The following is a 20,779-nucleotide window of genomic DNA, read 5'->3' on the forward strand; positions in this document are numbered from 1 at the left end:
GTTCCTTGTGAGCCCCCCCCCCCCCCCCCCGAGAGGTCAGTGCCACTCGGCCTGCCCGTCTTGAGGGTGACTATCTAGGCCAACGCTCCGCTGACTCTCACTTACCATTTCTCTGCTGGTCAGCCCTTGTTGATGCCTTTACCAAGGGGTGCTCCGAGGACACGGAAGGAAATTAAATTTAAACCTGAGAGCTTTCCACCGTGTAGTTCCCTTATCTCTGTTTAGACCTCTCAACCCCGGTTCTGTAACCCTCCAAGGGCTTGAGTTATCTCAAGGGGACTTACGAAATTCTTGCTATTAAGTTGGCTTTAATTACTTAAGAACTTTTCACGAAAGGCACTGTGGTGTAATTGGAGTTTTGAAGCAAGACAGAACTGGATTTGAACCCTGGCTCCCGCAAGTTCTGCCAAGCCAATCTTTTGATCTCTAAGCATCAGTTTCTTCTTCTGTAAAATGGGAATGGTACCTCTCACCCTACTGGGGCTGTGTGGGACTAAGGAGACAGTGCAGTATTTCTGGCATGCAGTGGAACTTCTGTAGACAGGACTGCTTTTATTTCTGCAGTGGAAATAAGTTTTTTGAGGGATGAAGGAGGAAAAAGAGGGTAGGGGGAGAAGAGGAAGTATATCAAAGAAATAATAGTTATGCCTGTTAAAAGGTTTATATCAATATTTTTCACACTGTGGGCTGTCATCCGTTAGAGGGTTGTATCCAGAACTTAAAGAGAGAGAGAGAGAGGGAGAGAGAGGGAGACACAGAATCCGAAGCAGGCTCCAGGCTCTGAGCCATCAGCACAGAGCCCGACGCGGGGCTCGAACTCACGGACCGCGAGATCATGACCTGAGCCGAAGTGGGACGCTCAACCGACTGAGCCACCCGGGCGCCCCTCGTTTCTTTTTTTTTTTTTTTCTAGTTGTGTGTATACAGAGTGCACTGGATCATGATGTAAAAAATATTCTTACTGGAAATGGTGGTCAAGAAAGTTTGAGAATTACTAGTTCAGTGCCATATTCTCAGCGCCCCGCGCGTCAGCACTGAAAGCTGCCGGTCCGTGCCGCCCTATACGCACTGAGTTCATGGATTCAGACAGCCGTGGCTTTCACGCCCTTGGTGCCAACCCCATCCTGTCCCATCCCCTGTCACCCTTCAGGAATCGCTCAGCCGGCAGAGTCGTCACCATCCTCTGAAGGAGCCGTGTGCTTATCTGTGTGTGCACCCTCCTCTAGCTTGGGGTGGCTCTGAGGACATCTGTCTTGCTCACTCTGCACCCCCAGAGCCTGGCACGTAGCCCTCCATAAAGATTAGCTGTCTCCATGAGTGTGGAGGCCGTGCTGTTATCAGCATAGCCCTACCTTACCTCCCAGATCAGGATGCGGCCCAGCCTGCTTTCTTTCTCGGGCAGGTGGGCAGAGGTGGGGCGGGGTGAGAGGCTGGCTCGAGAGCACGTTTTGGGGACCCTGAATGGCGGTGTGGTGGCCAGGTTGCACAGAGTCTGAATACCGAGGGCTGAAGTCTCCCCGCTGAGGCTGGCCATTGCCACGCCGTAAGGAACACAGTAGGGTTTCCCCTCGCTGCTTACGCGCTCGGTTTCCAAGCATGCCATCCTAAAAGATCCCCTAGTGACGTTCCTTTATTTTCTTCTGGATTTAATTATAGTCTGTGAAATAAGATAATCATTTCTACATAACAGGAACGCTGTAGAAATTAAATGGGGGAAATATTTGTAAGCCTCAGCACATCAAACAACACCTAACAGGTGCACAAATGTTAGTCCCTTCCCTTATTTATTTTATTTTATTAAAAAATATATATTTTTAACATTTATTAATTTTTGAGAGGCAGAGAGACAGAGCACGAGTAGCGGAGGGGCAGAGAGAGAGGGAGACACAGAATCCAAAGCAGGCTCCAGGCTCCGAGCTGTCAGCATAGCGCCCGACGCGGGGCTTGAACCCATGAATTGTGAGATCATAACCTGAGCTGCATGTGGCCGCTTAACCGACTGGGCCGCCCAGGCGCCCTAGTCCCCTGTCTTACTTATCATAAATTGAAAGTTGTCTCATGTTTCCCCCTTAAAGGGAGGAGAAAATGTCACATTGTTAAAAGTAACAGTGTCTATCTATGGGCGTTGTGGTCTGTGGGCGTTCTAGTTAGCATCAATTATAATATGCCTTGCCTGACTTCAGGCCTGACTTACATACTGCATCGAAAAAGATTCAACCTCTGCCTCCTTGACATAGACCTGATGCAGGAGGATGACAGGTGTTTGGTTTTTGCTTTTGTGTTTGTATTTTTGTGAAAATGGGAGGATCGAAAGTGAAGGGTGGAGACATTTTATTTGAGCCGACCAAAACGGTTCCGGGCATATGCAGACTGATCTGTTTCTCAGCTACCTTATTGAACTGTGGGGGGTATCTCGTGAACGTTAGTATCTTTTGAAATCGTTGGAGAAGACCAAGTTTACACATCAGGTACTGAGTTCTGCCACACTTAAAAGTGTTTGCGCAAGGCGCCTTCCTTGTGTGGGCTCTTTATGATGATGTATTTGTTATGGAATGATGTCAGATAAGAAAAGATTTGGAGATGAAGCACAGATCTCCTAAATCACAGTGAAATGCAAGGTTAATGCAAGATATAGATGTGTGCGCTTAAAGGGGTATTGATTATGTGTCAGGGGCTTGTGTAAGGGTGCATTTCGGTATGTCTTCGTTAAACGTTTTCAGAGGAGTGCTTTACAAAGGCATTGTGGTTCCTGGGGATGTCGGGAGTGAGAGAGAACAGACATACTCCCCCCAAGACACCCTCCTTCTCCAGAGCCTCAGGCCCCTCCAAGCTCCGTCTCTAGAGGAATAGAAAGTTGAATTTCTTTTCCTTTCTGTTTCTGTTCTCCTACAGTTAGTGTACCTTGGAAGCCTTAGGCTCTTTAGCAGTGTGAGAGAAGTGGGATCTAGAATAATATTTATGAGCTGAGTACCCAGAACATTTCTCAGGCTTAGTAAAAGCATTGTTATTGATTCTGAAGTTCTGCTAGTGAATAAAACATTCTGCAGCCTTTCTTGTGGAACCTAGACGGGCAGAGACATAAGCAGAAAACAGGAAGTTGCCAGAAGGACCAGGTTTGAACAGCAAGGATTATTTATTCCGGAAACCCATTTATTCTGGAAACCCATTATTAATTTTATCTGTAGTTGGCTGTGCATTTTTCTTTGTGGAGTCTTTGAGGGAGTCGCGTTGCGTTCAACTACTGTTTCCTTTTCCACACTCTCTGTTGACTCCTTCCCGTCGAATCCTAGGTGCGGCCAGGAGAAAACTAGTTCGATGTGTGTATTTTTGAATAGCATCAGATCGATAGGTGGACTGGTGGTCTCTTATACTTCGGCGTCAGCTCAGCAGTCTAAAAAGCCACTTAGACAAAAATCCTTGATTAGATCCCCTGATGCTCATTACCCATCAAAGGCAGGTATAAGTCAACCACAGAGAGCCTGGGAGAAATGGGATGGCCGGGTACCGCAGGGGGCCAGAGATCTGGGGTGTGGAGTCAGATGACTGCCCACCGGTATCGAATTCGGTCTTTAAGTGTGACTTTGTTAGCCGTTAATGGATCAAGAGCATGAACTCCACGAAAGCAGGCAACGTGTGGGAGCATCAGAAGGCAGTGTAGTCAGTGTATGCATCAGTACAGAGGGACGCCGGATGGACAGATGGATTTTTCATGATCTAGATGTCTGTGCCATCCTCTCCTGGCTACTCTTCCCCGATCCACCTGGGCCCCAGAGCCTTAAGCATCTCTGTTGTCTCCCACGCCCCCCTCCCCATCATCCCATCCCTGTGTTCATCCCCTCTGTCCTGGCCTTTGCTCAGGCTCTCTTACCATATTTGGCCATTGGTCTGACCGTTGTCCCCTAACTGGTCTCCCTGTTCCAGTCTTTCTCTTTTTTGAAGGCTTTTCCTGCCACCACACTTGTCTTTTGAAACCATGGCTCTGGGCATATTACTCCCTTGCACAAACACGTCTGAATGTTCCCCATTGCCTGCAGAAAAAATAAAGTAGGTTTCTGACCGGCACCTGGGGGCTTTTTACCATCTACCTGCCTCTGCTCACATCGGTCTCCCCTCCTCCTCTCCAGTCATACTGGGCGGCTCGCCCAATGCCTTCATCAGATTTCTTCAGCTAAGTCTCAGTATCCTCATCTGTAAAATGGGTATGATATTAGATGAGGTTTAAGGATTCATTGGAATATCAAAATAATAAGGTGAGCCCAGTTTCAGGCACACAGTAAGGAGTTAATAAAAAAAATTTTCTTCGTTAATAAACTTGCCCCATGATTTGACCCTTTACTCACACTGTTCTTATGCCTTCCTGCTCTCCCCTCTGTTAATGTTACTGTCACCTGGGGCACCTGGGTGGCTCGGTTGGTTAAGCATCTAACTTCGGGTCAGGTCATGATCTCGTAGCTCGTGAGTTCAAGCCCCGCTGCTGTCCGTGCAGAGCCTGCTGTGGATTCTCTGTTCCCCTCTCTCTCTGCCCCTCCTCCCCCTCTCTCAAACATAAATAAATGTTAAAAAAATAAAGTTACTTTCATCTTTAGGATGCACAGCTGTGACAGTTTTTGTGAAGCCATCCTGAACCTTTCACTTGCTGGGCTCTCTTTGTGTGCTCATTTTGGTTTTACACCTCAATTCTGGCACTTACCCGAAGGCCTGCCGTGTACTATGGCTGTGTTGTGCTTGTCTACCTATTGGAGGCAGTGTCCTGCCGAGGGTGGACCATGGCCGCTCGCATCCTGGGTTGGAGGTGGTTTGGGGGCTGGGGAGGTAAGGTCAACTGCAAGAGCGTGACTTCTTAAAGGTATTATTTCTGGCATGTTTTTAAGGAATTGAGAATGGGTGTTGCAATGCTGCAGTGCAATTCTGACATCAGTCACCCGGAATTAGTGTTGAGTCCATAAGTTAAGGGTGCGGTCCCCAACGAGACAGATGGCAGCTGCAAGTTCAGAAGTCCCGAGGCCACCCACACTTCTGAAAACAAATACAAGGGTCCCTGTAATGAGCTAATTAGCTAAAATGACTGAGAGAACTCAGAAAGGGGCTGTACTTAAGATTATGGTTTTATGATTGTAAAAGATACTAATCAGGACCAGCCAAATGAGCGCACACATAGGGCGAGGGTGGGGAGGGTCCTGGACACGTTTTCTTGCCCTTGCCCTGTGGAATCAGGACGTGTCTCCCTGCGGGTGCGGTGATGTGTTAACCGATTGAGAATCTCCACTGAGCTCGGTGTGCAGAGTTTTTACTGAGGTTTAATTCCACACGTGTGATGACTTATTGACCACGTGTGATTATTCAACCTCTTGTCCCCCTCCCCTCCCTGGAGGAGGTCCACTGATATTGCCCGACTCAAAGGCCCAACCCTCTAATCACGTGGTTTCTGGAGTGGCCAGTCCCATCTGAAGCCATCTTGTTAGCATAACTCAGGTATGGATCAAGACTGACGAATAACAAAGACATTTCCAATTACTTGGGAAATTACAACTATTTAGAGTACGTCCCAGGAAGCGGGGACAAATGCAGGTCAGATTTTTTATGATACAACAGGCGTGCTTCTCACTGTCCTTATCAGATAAGCTGTTTGAACAGTTGATACGGTGTTGTTCTTTCACATCATGAACCTTCCGGTCTCATTATGACAAGAATGATGATCTAGAACCCACCATATCTACTTAATCAATCAACAGATGTTGGGTAAGATTTGTAAACTGTCGGGGTGCCTGGGTGGCTCAGTCGGTTAAACGTTCAACTTCCCTCAGGTTGTGATCTCATGGTTCGTGGGTTTGAGTCCCTCGTTGGGAGTGCTGACAGCTTAGAGCCTGGAGGCTGCTTGGGATTCTCTGTCTCCCTCTCTCTCTGCCCTTACCCCGCTGGCGTTCTGTCTCTCTTTCTTTCTAAAAAATAAACAAACATTAAAGAAAATATTTGTAGGGTCGCCTGGGTGGCTCAGCCGGTTAAACGTCCGACTTCGGCTCAGGTCATGATCTCACGGCTCGTGAGTTCGAGCCCCGCATCGGGCTCTGTGCTGACAGCTTGGAGCTTGGAGCCTGCTTCGGATTCTGTGTCTCCCTCTCTCTCTGCCCTTCCCCCACTTGTGTGTGCTCTCTCTCTCTGTCTCTGTCTTTCTCTCTCAAAAATAAACATTACAAACAACAACAAAAAAGATTTGTAAACTGTTTGCTGAATGCACCCAGGAGGTGGGCAAGAGGACCTATTTGTGGAAGGAATCTTGATAGAATTCTCTAGATTTGTTCTTCATGAAAAAGCAAGTCTTTCCTACTAGCTAACTAGCTTTTTTGAGAGCAGGAATTGTCCCAATTGCCTTAGTATACTCCAGCATCTACTGTGTGCTCAGTAAATGTCCCCTCGATAGAGCACATCGCCCAGCTAGCTCTGTCGGGACTGGTTGAGTCCCTCTGGCTGTCTGAGCAATTCAGCTCAACGGCAGGCCTCTCTGGCTGACAGAGCTGACTTGACAGGAGAGGATAAATTTCTTTCCATGAAGATCTTTGTGGCGATCCCAGCTGGACCCGGCTGTGCTTAGACTGATAACGCACATGGATGGTAGCTACCGCTGGAGAGTTTAGGCAAAATATTGAAATTTATTGCTAGATTATTGGTCACTAATATGCAACTGAACAAAAGAAGACAGGAATAACATCTACGTAGGTATAACAATCACTTTGTTATAACTCCGTTTTTGAAAGTCTTAGAAATGAACTCTGGGGCTCCCGGGTGGCTCAGTCGGTTAAGCAAGCATATGACCCTTGATTTCAGCTCATGTCTGTGAGTTCGAGCTCTGCATCGGGCTCTGACAGCTGGAGCCTGCTTGGGATTCTCTCTCGCTCCCTCTCTCTCTGCCTCTCCCCCAGGTGCTCTCTTTCTCTCGCTTTCTCAGAAATAAATATTAAAAAAAAAGACGTGAACCCTGTGTTTAGATATTAGGCAATGTGCATATTTATTTGCATATCTATGTATTTTTTCCTGGAAATAACAATGACTTATTTATTTGTGGAAACAAAACGTGATCAGGGATTAATGCATTAATCCCTGATAAATGACGAGCCTTTACATTCTCTTATGGAAGAATTTATTTTTCTTTGGTGAATTTTTTCAATGCTCTGTCTCTTCTCTCGGATTTCCAGAACTTCAAAGGCAACTTATCAAGATCTGTGTTCTTCCCCCGTCCCTGTCCCCCATGCCAGCTCTCTCTCTCTCTCTCTCTCTCTGTTTAAAGTATTTTCTGTTGCCACTGACGTAGTTCTCTGATTTTCTTAACATTAAGTGCAATTCTATTTAAAAATTTCTAGATGCTTAAGGCACATAATAATTAAGGGTTATTCCTGTCAGGAATAGAAACACCATATTACAACAGTTCTTCCTCAGAGGCTGCTAAAGAAGGAAAATCCTGTTTAGAGGGTTTGCCTCTGTGGGTTTTTTTTTTTTTTTTTTTAAATGGCAGTTATGTAATGTCAGGCTTAATTGGCCAGGAGTCAGGAGGCTGGTTTATTTGTGCGTCTCTTGGGTCGTATGTACCTGAGGGGCGAGTGGTCAGTGAATGCACCTGTAAATTGTACCTGGGGGCTATTTCCCAAGAAGCGTCCTGTATAACGACGGTGTCACAGATGTTGAAAGACAAGCATATTGGTTTTTCTTTATACGCTGATGGGTATATAACAGACTCTGAATGCACATGCGTGGATTGACTGTAAAAGTACATTTATTCCGAATGGGAGCAGCCCTTCATTTGACAGGAAGCCTCCTTCCTGGCATCCTTCTCTGGTGGGTTAGCAGAGATTGCTACTCGGGATTTAAAAATTAATTCCCCAGCAGGAGAAAACAGGTGGGAACATAAAAGAAGCACTTGAATGGAGGAAGCGTCAAGCAATTCTCCAAAGGGACAGAGCAGAGGAGCGTTGATGACCTCATCCATCTGTACCAACGCAGAGACCCTCAAGGAGGTTCATGAGATCTGGCAGGGTCACCAGTGTGTGTGTGTGGGGGGGGGGGGGGGCGGGGACGAGCTGATAATGAAATTCTGGCAGCAGGGAGGCTGGCTGTGCTAAAAAAGAAACATGTCTAAAAGGTGGATCCACGTATAGAAAGAAAGACACTCGAAGGTGGAAGAATGACGGAGAACATGGGATGTGGGCACCGCTACAGGCAGGTGGGAAGAGAGAACCACCCAAGCTCTCTCCGCACGTTTCCACTTCGGCGCAGAGGCAAGATGCAGCGGGGAAGGGAGGTTTAATGAGCCGCTGGAGGCGGGAGAGAGTATCAGTGGATCTTTTGCTGTGCCTTTTGGGTACAGTTTCACTGTTTTCAAGTTGCTACGGACTTCATGGGGGACATAAGGAAGGACTGGCTGGTGATGTCGCGGTCGCCAGGACCTTGGAACAAGCGGTCTCTGGTGCCTCGGGGTGAAGGGAGGGGTGGCTGGTCACGCCACACGGCCGACTTCAGGAGAGCCCGGGGACTGTGTGCGAGCGGTCCTTGGCTGGCATTTGGCCTTCATGTAGTTTACAGAGGAGAGGAAAGAAGGGATAGAGAGAAGGCTGACTCAGCGAGATAGAAGACTTGGAAAAATAAAGCTCTGATTGAAGGTGGGTTATTCCCACGAGTGAGAAAAGGGGAATGCCTCCTGAAACAAAAACCAAACCCCAAACCGAAAAGCCACATAGGGCATCCCCTGCGGGCTTTCTGAGCTCTGACGAGTACAACACACTATGTGAAAGATGGTAAAAGCTGAGTATTCAAGAACGTACCGACAGTAAGAATAGGGCCAAGCAAGCCGACGGCCGGCGTGAGCAAAGGCTCGTAAGAAGTTCTAAAGACAAGCAAGTCTCAAATGCACGTCTATCCCGAGACAAGAGATGAACCGTGGCTGGGGGGAGACTAGGTGATGATAAAAGAAGACAGAGAAGCAAGGAGAATTATTGGGTTGCTAGTTAGTTGTCATCCTCTCAACCGAGAAGAAGCCATTTCCAGCTAGAAAATGTTCGCAGGCGTCATCAAGGAGTTAAAGTGAACGTGCGTCATTCATCGCAGAACTGGAGAACGTTTGGGTCTCCAGGTCCAGACGGATGGCACCTCGGGGACCTGAGGATCCCGTCCACCTGAAGCCCGTGATCCATGGCCTTGAACAACAAACGAGAGGGGACGTGGGGATGGGGGTGGGGGTTAAGGGAACAGACTCCGGAGCTCCGCTGGGTTACTTCGCCTCACTGTGCCTCAGTTTCCTCGTCTGTGGACAGGTGATGCTTCCTCAGTCCACCTGCGGAAGGAGGTGGCTGTGCTCTGTCTGAAGACAGCAATGGATCTTCCCGCCTCTTCCGGGGACTGGAAGGACCGAGTGAGGCAATCCGTGCAAACAGCTGACTCAGAGTTGATAGCGTGTAAGTATGAGTTATGCTCGTTATTGCCTGGTCTTTTTGAGAAATTATCTGCAAAAGAGGGCTCCGTGAAGGTTCTGGAGAAGGCAAAGTAGGCCTGGTTTTAGAAAGTGGAAGAAGAGACAGACTGTAGAAAGTACAGCCTAATAAATCTGACATTAATTCCTGGCGAAAGTCTCCTGTGGGTAAGCACAGGGATGGTCTGCGGGACTCAAAGGAAAGAGCCCTCGTAGCTTCTGTATTAGTTTGCTAGGCCTGCTGTGCAAAGCCACCAGTCTGGGTGGCTTACCTAACAGAAAGAGGTGTACTGTCTGCCAGTTCTGGGGGCTAGAAGTCTGAAATTAAGGTGTCCACGGATTGGTTTTTTCTGGGGGCTCTCAGGCCTCCCTCCTTGGCTTGTAGACGGCCGCCTCCTCCCCGAGTCTTTTCACATCATTATCCCTCTGTGTGTCTCTCTATGTCCAAATTTCCCCTTTTTATGGGGACAGCGGTCATATTGGATGAGGGCCCACCCTCATGACCTCATTCTAACCCGATTCCCTCTGGAAAGACTCTGCCTCAACATAAAGTCACATTCTGAGGCACTAGGAGTTAAGCCTTCACCGAATCTTTTTTTTAGGGGGTGGGAACCCAGTTCGGCCAACCCGTAACAGGTTCACCAACAAAAGTCAAGCAAAGCAAGATCGGCCTCATTTTTCTGACGGTACAGAAGAAGGGAGATATATGCAGGGTGAAGTTTGAATTTTTAAAAAGGCATTCAATGCTGGTAATCTTCATAAAGGAATTTCTAGTGGGTGTATTCTCTTTCCCTCTCGTCTGCAGGCACTTGGTTTAATCTGCATTTGAATTACGCTCTGTTTCTTCATTTGATGAGTATGCTCTCAAGACCTCACTATTGTTTTCAAGGTTTAATCATAATCGTGTCTTCCATCCAGGACCTTTACTTTGTGACATTATATGCATTGTAAGCTTCGGAAACAATTATGGAATTGTTCTCTGATGGATTGTCCCTGCTCATAAGAATGGTGTTAAAATATTTATTGGGAAATGAATTTCAGTTTCAAATGGAAAAGGCCAGAAGAAATATGGTTTAAAACTTCATAGAAAATGACACAGTTCTTATCACTTTACTTTTAAGAAGGGGAAAAAAAAATCTCATGACTGTGACCTAGGCTGTAGAACAGCTACAAGACTCTGGTGTGGAGATTTATAATTGCAATCTTCCCGCGATTTAGGATTTATATTTCAATTTCAGAATTGAATTATTAATGTTACCATGAAACTTACTCAGATGGCTTTACTTTCTTTTATTATTTCATGAAGTAAGGAAGAATTTTATCTGGGTCTCAAGAGTTAGTTGAGTAGACTTACTTCTGCAGTGCTGGCATTTACATGGAAGTGTTGGGCTGCCCGAAGAAATGGTATATACTCGCGGTGCAGGTGGATCCTGTGATAAGGCTCGTGTTGGTCCTGGTTTGTTTTCAGTGGACACGCTCTCTGGTTAGCCTGTTCTCCCAGGTGAACTTTAATACCAGATAGAAATCTTACCCCAAAATAGCATTTCTCCTCCACCCTTGCACTCCTGCCCCGGACTTTGAAAACAAATCCCAAACACACGCCTCCTGTTTCCTCCTCACAATCAGATCTTAACTTCGAGTGTCTCCTAGTACTGTTGATGTTTCTGTCTTGAATTAATTTTTTGATAACTCTTTGTCCATTTATACCTGGCTGCTTTTTGCACGGTGCTTATAGCACTCCTGGCAGGACGCCTGATGGAAATCTCTTTGGGCCCTTATGAAAAGGACAAAACTACTTCTCCCCAGTTACACTAGCATGCCCCTCTTCCCTCCCCCCAGCCCCCCAATAAATCAATGACTCTAGATTTTTTTTTTCCCCCCTTCTAGTTTCTACTGGAGCTTTCTGTGTTTACCATTTGAGTGGCCAGAAATTCAGCCTTGGGGTATGATGGACATTCTTAACTTTTCTAATTCTTTTTTTTTTTTTTTTTTTTAATGTTTATTCATTTTGGAGAGACAGAGACAGAGCGTGAGTGGGGGAGGGGCAGAGAGAGAGGGAGACACAGAATCCAAAGCAGGCTCCAGGCTCTGAGCTGTCAGCACAGAGACTGACACGGGGCTCCAACTCACGGACTGTGAGATCACGACCTGAGCCGACGACCTGAGCCGAAGTCGGACGCCCAACTGACTGAGCCACCCAGGCGCCCCCATTCTTAACTTTTCTAAAAGCCTTTGATCTCTTTTTTTTTTTTTTTTAAATTTTTTTTTCAACATTTATTTATTTTTGGGACAGAGAGAGACAGAGCATGAACGGGGGAGGGGCAGAGAGAGAGGGAGACACAGAATCGGAAACAGGCTCCAGGCTCTGAGCCATCAGGCCAGAGCCTGACGCGGGGCTCGAACTCACGGACCGTGAGATCGTGACCTGGCTGAAGTCGGACGCTTAACCGACTGCGCCACCCAGGCGCCCCAAAAGCCTTTGATCTCAAATAGGATTTCTGCCTGAAACTGTAGGGCGGTTACCTACCTGACTTTTAAGAGACAGCAAAGGCCGGTTGTCAGGCCCACTCCACCTCTGTCCTCATCGTGCAGTGGGGCTTAATCTCTACGGAGGCACCATCTGTGAGAAGAAAAGGGGAAATAGTGTTTAGAAAGAACAGGGCACAGCCCTCTGTTTGTGGGAGCAGTAAGGGCCACCAGTGGTGCCTCTCCAAGGGGCTCAGTCTGTTCTCATCTCTCTAGAACTGGGCAGCCTGCTGTTCTCGTCTTTTCAAATGTAACCATTGTTTGAGCTGGAACAAAGCCATGATTTCCTGGGTTTTGAGTGTGAGTTTAAATTTTCTTTTTAATGTTTATTCATTTTTTTTGAGAGAAAGAGCACAAGCAGGGGAGGGGCAGAGAGAGAGGGAGACACAGAATTGGGAGCAGGCTCCAGGCTCTGAGCCCTCCGCACGGAGCCCTACGTTGGGGCTTGAACCCAGGAATCTCGAGATCGTGACCGGAGCCGAAGTCGGATGCTTAACTGACTGAGCCACCCAGGCGCCCCACTGAGTGTGAATTTTAAAGTTGAACCGCTAAATTTTTACAGGCAAGATTTCAGAAGTGCTTGTGTGCTGTTTTTCAAATTGGAATGCAGTTTCAAATTATTTTAGACTTTTCTGTGAGATTCAGGTTTTGAATGAGAGTTTGGGAGGGACATTATTATTATTATTATTTTTTCTGTCTGTTAGCTTTAAACTTCAAGTAAAAAAAATTCCTCATGGTGAACATATGAAAGAGACTCTTAGCTGTGAAGATTCGTTTTATGATGTTGTTGAGGGAAATGCACATGCATCGTCTCTTTAACATTTTGAATAATGTTGGGAGTTGTGCTATTTTTTTTTTTTTTGTACTTTTTTATATTGTGGATTTCTAAATGCACAGGTGCTATGAGACAGAGAGGAAAATTTTGTGCTATCGCTCATTTACATTAGGGCTCACTTTCTGAATTTGACTTCAGTGTTGCTTTAAGGGCTTCTGAACTGGGAAATTGTTCTCTTCATCATTAAGTCAATGTTTAGTAAACATTTCTCAAAGTGCAACATTTCTGGAACCCATATAGTCATGTATATGCTCATTGTGAATTTCCTATTTTGCCTGCTCCGTTTTATGTGGCCTTATTACATTATGCATCATTTAACGGATATAAATGCAGCCCCGCATCTTACTTTTATGCTGCAAAAGACTTTTATTTTATTCCTGTGTATACTTACTTCAAGAAGTTCATTGGTAACGCGTTAGCCTCTGTAACCTTGCTGTATGGCGTAGTCATCAGGGAACCAAGATTTGAAGTCAGACGTTTCAATTTGAGCTCTGGACTCCATTGGAAAGTCACTTCATGTCTCCAACTTTAGTTTCCTAATCTGTAAAATGAGGGTGGTCATAACACTGTCCCCCCTGGAGTTGTTGAGAGGTTAACATGAGACAGTGCATGTAAAGTGCTTGACCCATTATCATTGCACACGTATGAGCTAGAAGATGTGCGGTGTGGGCTAAACAATTTGGGACTAGCCGACTGGAGATCTGGGATTCAAGGCCAGAGAAAATCCACAAAGGCTGGAAAGAGAGGTTGAAACCAAGGAGACCCAGGACTTTGGTTTTAAGTACCTAAGGTGGTGTTGCTTTTCCATTGGGGTTTTCTGTTGTTCATATTGGTACAAACAAGGAAATTGGTACAGACGTTCTCCCCCTGCCCCCCGCCCTGTGCCCCCCAAAGTCACGTTTTACTTTGGCAGAATACACAGGAAAAGGTTTGTGGTCATTGGTATTCTGGACTAGAATTTGATGCATCTATCTCTATATGTTCTCCAGACAGGAAGTTAAATTACTTCTGAGGTTCATGAGTTCGGAGTGGAGTTTGGGCCTGGAACCAAGTATGTTACCGGATGTTGGCTGGGTTAGTTAAATGTTTGGATGGAATGATGTGCTTTTCCTTCTCTCTTTTGTTCGGCTTTTTCTGTTCTCGATTAATGTTGGATGTTTGTTGCCAGTGGACCCCTCTGTCCTTATAGCCTGTGTCATGAGGTGTGGCCCCGGGGGCCTTGTGTGGCATTAGGGAGTGGGGGTGGGTTGATGCTTACTGGGTGCCACAGGAGTTGTTGGGATTAGTGGATTTTTTAAATGTTTATTTATTTGTTTCGAGAGAAAGAGAGCACAAGCAGGGGAGGGGCAGGGAGAGAGAGAAAGAGAGAGGGAGAATCCCAAGCAGGCTCCACACTCAGCAGAGAGCCTGACATGGGGCTTGATCTCATGACTGTGAGATCATGACCTGAGCCGAAATCAAGAGTCGGACGCTTAACCCACTGAGCCACTGAGGCCCTCCGGGATTAGTGGAGTTTATTTCACTAAAAATTATTTTTTAATTTTTATTTAATTTGAAAGAGAGAAAGAGACAGGTAGAGAGACAGAGAGTGAGCAGGGGAGGGGCAGAGAGAGAGAGAGAGAGAGAGAGAGAGAGACAGGGGGACACAGAATCCGAAGCAGGCTCCAGGCTCTGAGCTGTCAGCATAAAGCCTGACACAGGGCTCGAACCCATGAGCTGTGAGATCATGACCTGAGCTGAAGTCAGACGCTTAGCCGACTGAGCCAGCCAGGCGCCCCAGTGGATTTAAAAATTTTTTTTTTTTTTTTAACGTTTATTTATTTTTGAGACAGAGAGAGACAGAGCATGAACGGGGGAGGGGCAGAGAGAGAGGGAGACACAGAATCGGAAGCAGGCTCCAGGCTCTGAGCCATCAGCCCAGAGCCCGACGCGGGGCTTGAACTCACGGACCGTGAGATCATGACCTGAGCCGAAGTCGGACACGTAACCGACCGAGCCACCCAGGCGCCCCCCCAGTGGATTTTAAATATGACACTAGAGTCATAACCAGAAGCTTAGTTTATAACCAGAAGCTTGGCATTGGGGGGAGAGGATGGCCAGATGAAAGAGGGTCCATCCTGGATTGCAGTTGTAGGCTCCTTGGAAGCTGAGGGGGATGGAAGTAAAATTGGGCTTGACTTTGTCTGCGTTCCTGTCAAGCCCAGTAAGGCTCATCTCTGCTGTCCCATTCCGTGAATGGTAGAATTTCAGTCTCTTCTTTATTTATGCGTTCAGTGGTGAAATTCACTTGTTTAGTTAATATTGATTGACTGCCTACCATGACCAGACATTGTCCTAAGTATTGGGGAATACTGCAGTGAACAAAGCAGACAAAAATCTCTGCCCGCATGGAGTTTCCATTTTTAGAGGGAAGAAGTGGACAATATACACAACAAAGCAATAAGTAACATTAGAAAGTGATAAGTACTACGGAGAAAAATCAGGCAAAGAAGGGAGATAGAGTGTCAGAGGGTCAGGCGGGGGTTGGAGGGTGGCTTGCAACTTAGAATAAACTGGCCAGAGAAATCGCGTTCTTACATTTGAGCAAAACTTGGGGGAGGTGAGAGAGCGAGCTCTGGGGAGACCCAGACCAAGGAAATAATACCAAGGACACACAGAGAACCCTGGGAGTGTAGGAGAGATGAGCCAGTTGGGGAGCTTGTGGCGAGCGCCGGCAGAGGTGACTGGGAGAGCTGGAGGGCAGCCAGCTAGTGGGGTGTGGGGAGTGGGGAGCAAGGGGGAGTGCCGATGGGGGGCGTGAAGGGCCTTTAGGCTATTATAGGGACCCTGGAATTGGGGTAGCGGTGATTGAGCAGGTGCTGCTGGGGGCACTGAGCCACAGGAGTGACATGATGTGTGATAGGTTTTTAACAGGATCACTCTGTCTGCTGTGAAAGTAATGTACCTACTCTAAGCCAAAAAAAGGCTTTTTTTTTTAATTTTTAAAAAAAAATTTTTTTTTTTTAACGTTTATTTATTTTTGGGACAGAGACAGACAGAGCATGAACGGGGGAGGGGCAGAGAGAGAGGGAGACACAGAATCGGAAACAGGCTCCAGGCTCTGAGCCATCAGCACAGAGCCTGACGCGGGGCTCAAACTCACGGACTGCGAGATCGTGACCTGGCTGAAGTCGGACGCTTAACCGACTGCGCCACCCAGGCGCCCCAAAAAAAGGCTTTTTGTATGTGTGTGTGTGTGCGCGTGTGTGCCAAAGGGACGGTCACATGGAGGGTGTGCTGATAGCATCCTTAGTGTAAAACGGGCGTATATTATCAAGTCGAAGCCCGAGTCCTCGAGGGAGTTTTATCCCCCAGGTGTAGCTAGGACACGAGGGTCTGTGGAAAGGGGCAGTACAGGGGCTTTCCGTCATCATCGGTGACTGCGTTTGACTTAAGCAGGGTGGACACATTGCGCACGTTGTTTTATTTCCTGGAAGTAAGTTGGGCCTCGACTGCTTTGGAGGGGGTTTGGAAAAATCCTATAGACTGATGGAGTCTTGTGGATTTCCCGACAGACAACCCCATTCTTTCCCGTGCCCTCCCCCATTCCATCCTCCCCTTCCTGCCCTTCCGTGATGATCAGGGGTGAGGGCATTGCCCTAACAGACTGTATATTTCTGAGTGGTGGTCATTAATTTTCCTCGGCTTGGCTGAAGAAACCTTCCCGTCACCTCTTTTGAACGTCGAGCACCGCCTTGGCGTGAATGAGTTTGACAACAGAACCTTGTTCTGCAGCAAGAGGTTGGCTTGGTTCCACTTCCTATTAATTTTCTTGTACAATTAAGGCACCTAGGAAAATAGTTGAAGAAAGTTTCCATTTTGTGGGCTAATAATAAATGCCACAAGGTAGGTTGCCGGTATTTTGGCTTGGGTTGTGATTTTTGTACGGAAGGCGTACGAACGATGGTTACCATGAAGGTGAATTAGAAGCACATAATGACTTGTCTTTTGAACTTTGGAAATCCGGAAATCGATTTACACAGATAATTGTTCTGAAGTTTTCACATCTCACTTTCGTATTTGCCCAACATCCTCGCCAGTTTCGCTTCTTGGAAGGGCAAATGTTTGGAGACACGTTGTATATTCTCCAGCGCTCAAGACTTGAGTTCCCTCCCCCCTCACAGTCTGTAATTGTGCAGGTTTGTGGATGGAGCCAGTCTGCGGGGACTCAGCCCATCCTTTCAGTTTTAATTAGTTGTGAAATATTAGCAGGAAGGCAAAGTTATTTTACGTTGAAGTGACTTTTTTGGGAAGTGGCAAATTAAATTTTATGGTAACAGCTGTTCGGAGTGGAATTTGTCAGAAAGTTGATGAGAAGTGAATGCTTCCAATACTCAGATATAAATCCTCAGCTTAAAAAAGGTACAAGCTGCGAATAAATGAGGGTGTTGAAATACAGAAAAATGTTTTTGTAAATACATGTTTTAAAACCTAAGCACTGTGTTTTTTTACATTACAGCCTAAGTCTTTCAAAAACAATGATTGCTCTGATTTTGCAATGGGAGTCTTTGTTTAGTTTAGAAGCCAATAATGACATGCTAAAAAAGAAAACATAGCCTAGTAGGGAAGCTCCCTAATGGTGAGCATACTGGAGAAAGAAAGGAACAGGACCTTCGAACATGCTGTTCCTCTTCCTGGAGTACCGCCTTCCTCACCCCTACCTCCCATGGACGTAACTTTGCCTCCTTGATGACTTTCCCTCACTTGCCCGACCTCAGCTCTCAACAGGGATGTCTTCCTGACTTGGCTAGTTCTTTCTGCTGTAAACTCCTACAAGCCTTATACAGTTCCTCTTAGCACTTACTTTATATTTACTTGAATAATTCTTTATTCTTCGAACTCCCTGAGATAAGACAGAGTTTCCTTATTATCTTCTGTTATTATCGTGTCATTGCTGCCTTCGTACAATGCCTGGCACACCGATAACTGTTTGTTCAGTGAAGGAGTCCATAAATGAATAGAGTTTGGGAGGCTAGAGGAAGGCTGGTCCAAAGATTTCGGCCCATGGCCTCAAGTCCAAATGCCTTTGGGGCTGGGCAGCCAAAGTAAATTGAGCGGAGTAGACTTTTGAAGCAATGGGACGTGCTGGGCAAACCAGATAGAATGTCTGGGGCGGGGCCCTGCTGAGTGGATGCTGTCTTACCTCCTTCAGTGGCGACTCCTTCTTTCTACCACAGGGATGTGGGCTTGGATGGTGGCAAATTTGAAGGACTCCCCAGGCAGATGGGCTGGGGTGGGTGGACTTAAATAGTAGAGAGAACTGGGAAGGAAGGATACTGGAGGGCATGGAAGGCCAGGAAGGTTTCTGAGCGGAGGCGAAAGATTGTCAGATCAGGAAGTGTTTAGGAAGGAAATTTTGACAGCGTGGGAAGCCTTCAAGTGGATCTGGAGACTTGTGGGTTCGCAGGCTAACGTAATAGTCCACACCGGAGCTAAGTGAGCCAGGGCCCTGGGAGAAGTGTGGTGGTGGAACCAATAATTTACTGTCTGGCAATATTTTTGCAAATACAGAGACAAACACGTATCAGAAGGATAGATTTCTGAAAATTCTGCTACTCTTCATCAAAGCCTTTCTGGAAACAACAGAAATGGCCACTGGAAAAGGAAATCGTGAGGTAAGGTCAGGTTGCTGTGGCTTGAGGATTGAGTGGGAGGTGAGAAAGGAACACCAGTGAGGGGAGACTCCTCTTTCGAGAAGTTTTTCAAAATAGGAAGAAAAGAAACGAGAGCAGAGGCCGGGGCAGAGGAAACTACCAGAAAGATCCAAGGGCATGGATTTACTGTGCCAGTGAGGGTCCCTTCTTGGGAGATCATGAGAGCACAGCAGAGTGGGTGAAGGTGTCCAGCATCTGAGGTGGAGATGGCCAGTGGACGGAGAGGTCTTGCCCTGGGCCGAGGAGGCAGACGCCCAAAGAGGAGAGAGCGCGAGGTTGGGGTTTTGCTTTGGGGGGGAGATGTGTGTTGGACGTAGTGCTGAAAGGCACTTCCATTTCCGCTTTTGTCACAGATTTTATTAGCAGGTGCTAAAGAAATATTCTTGGAAAGATTGAGGGGAAGCATCCCCTGCTTTCCCTTCTGACTTGAAAGCTCACCAGACGCCTCAGACGCCTCCTGAAACCTTGAATAAAAGCAGCCTCAAAACTATGCCATGGAGGATGTTTTGGACCCGCGGACGTCCAGAAGCCACTGCTGTTCTGTGTGCGATCCTGCTTTGCGTAAAAGTCCCAGGCCCGTGTCCCAGAACTTTGGTACTCAGCTGCACCTGACGTGGGTCTGAAAATAATAGGTTGGTAATAAAGTAGAGTAAAATATTATGGAACCACTGCAGACATTCAGTAATGCCCTTGGAATTGGGGAATGCCTGAAGTTTGCTAGCGCTTTGTCAGTTAAAACATTTTTTCACTTTACCAGGCCCTTGCTATTTTTCCATCACGCCAAGGTCTTTTCAGACTTTCTCGTAATAAGTCAACACATCTATTTCAAAAAGTGTTTGTTACTAAGCAACGGTTACTAAGAGCGCCTGTAATTAAGATGAAAGTTCCAAGGTAACTCTGCCCAAACACAGCCCTGTTTTTCAGCATTTTCTGATAAAGCGAGTGTAGGGCGAATACAAGTGAAAGAGGACCGGTTCAATGACAGCGCCGTGCCCGACATTTCGGAATGCGTTGGCTGTCCCCTGGCTTATCTGGGACAGAGTGTTTGTGTTTTGCAAATCAGCCGGTAATTTTTCCCCACGTGCCTGCCATGCGTGTTCCTGGTGTGAACAGGTGACTGCCCGGTGGAGGCAGGGCCCCCGCAAGGCTGTGGCTCGGTGGCCACGTGGTGCCAGGCTCATGGCCCCTGCCGTGCGCACCGGGAAGAGGGAGGAGCACGGCGGGCGCCACGTGAACTCAGCTGCCTCCGCAGCTATGACTGACCTAGATTACGCAGCAAAGCAGGCGCGTTCTGCACTTTGTTTAACAGCGCACAGTGTCCTTTTCTCTTGGTGATTTGTAAAGGAAGGCTCAGATGAATTTTTTCCTATTCATCGCGCCTGGCTCAGAGCAGGCACTTCACAAATGCTGCTCTCTCCCTTCCCGCTCCATTCTGTTCCAGGGGCCAGGGGTGGAGGGTAGGGTTTCCATGACGACCTGTTGTTGAATGACCTCTTTTTAGACCTGTCGTTAGATGCCCAGTGGGCCCCAGTAGAGGTCTAGAGAGCCAAGCCTCACCTAATGGAAGGCTTTGCGGTAAAAGAGGAATCAGTCTGTCCCAGTCAACAAGCCATTGCTGAGTGACCCCCCCCAGCTGCCTACAGACTTGGTGACCCCCTGAGGGTCTGCTTGCTGGCTGGCAGTCACTGTGAGCAGGGTGAGTGTCGGCCACCAAAGAGCGCTGGCCAGTAAATACCTCACGTTTATGATCTTGGGTAAGTCATCACCACCCAAGTCTCCTCCTTACATCGGGGACGGTAACATCTGCCTGGCTCGTATGGTAGGGTTGTGATGAGAATTAGATGAGATAGGGTATGTAAAAGTGCTAGGTAAAGCTGTATGTGTATTCATTCATTCATTCAAAAGATATTTACTAAGTGACTCCTACGTGCCAGGCACTTCCCGTTTCATAATGTATTCCATGTCAGAAAAAAGAAATAGATCTACTTAATTTTTTAAAAAGGTTTATTTATTTTAAAAGAGAGAGAGAGAGAGAGAGCATGCATGGCAGAGAGAGACGGGAGGAGAGAGAGAGAATCCCAAGCAGGCTCTGTACCATCAACACAGAGCCCGATGCAGGGCTTGAACTCAAGAACCATGAGAACATGACCTGAGCTGAAATCAAGAGTCGGACACTCAACCACCTGAGCCATCCAGGGGCCCCTACTTATTCTTTTTATTGTCCCTTTAATATTCCATAGTTTAGGGATATCAAGTAATTTATTTAACCAC

General features: G+C 47.0%; 1 protein-coding gene across 1 annotated transcript in view; it reads left to right on the forward strand.

Moving 5' to 3' along the window:
- LOC147579488 (LIM zinc-binding domain-containing Nebulette-like) overlaps positions 1-20,779 on the forward strand; it is a 42,927-nt gene that overhangs the window by 8,401 nt on the left and 13,747 nt on the right. The window lies entirely within an intron of this gene.

This window comes from Puma concolor, chromosome B4, assembly GCF_028749965.1.
Source record: "Puma concolor isolate L17-30 chromosome B4, mPumCon1.1.hap2, whole genome shotgun sequence".
In the NCBI taxonomy this organism is placed as follows: domain Eukaryota; kingdom Metazoa; phylum Chordata; class Mammalia; order Carnivora; family Felidae; genus Puma; species Puma concolor.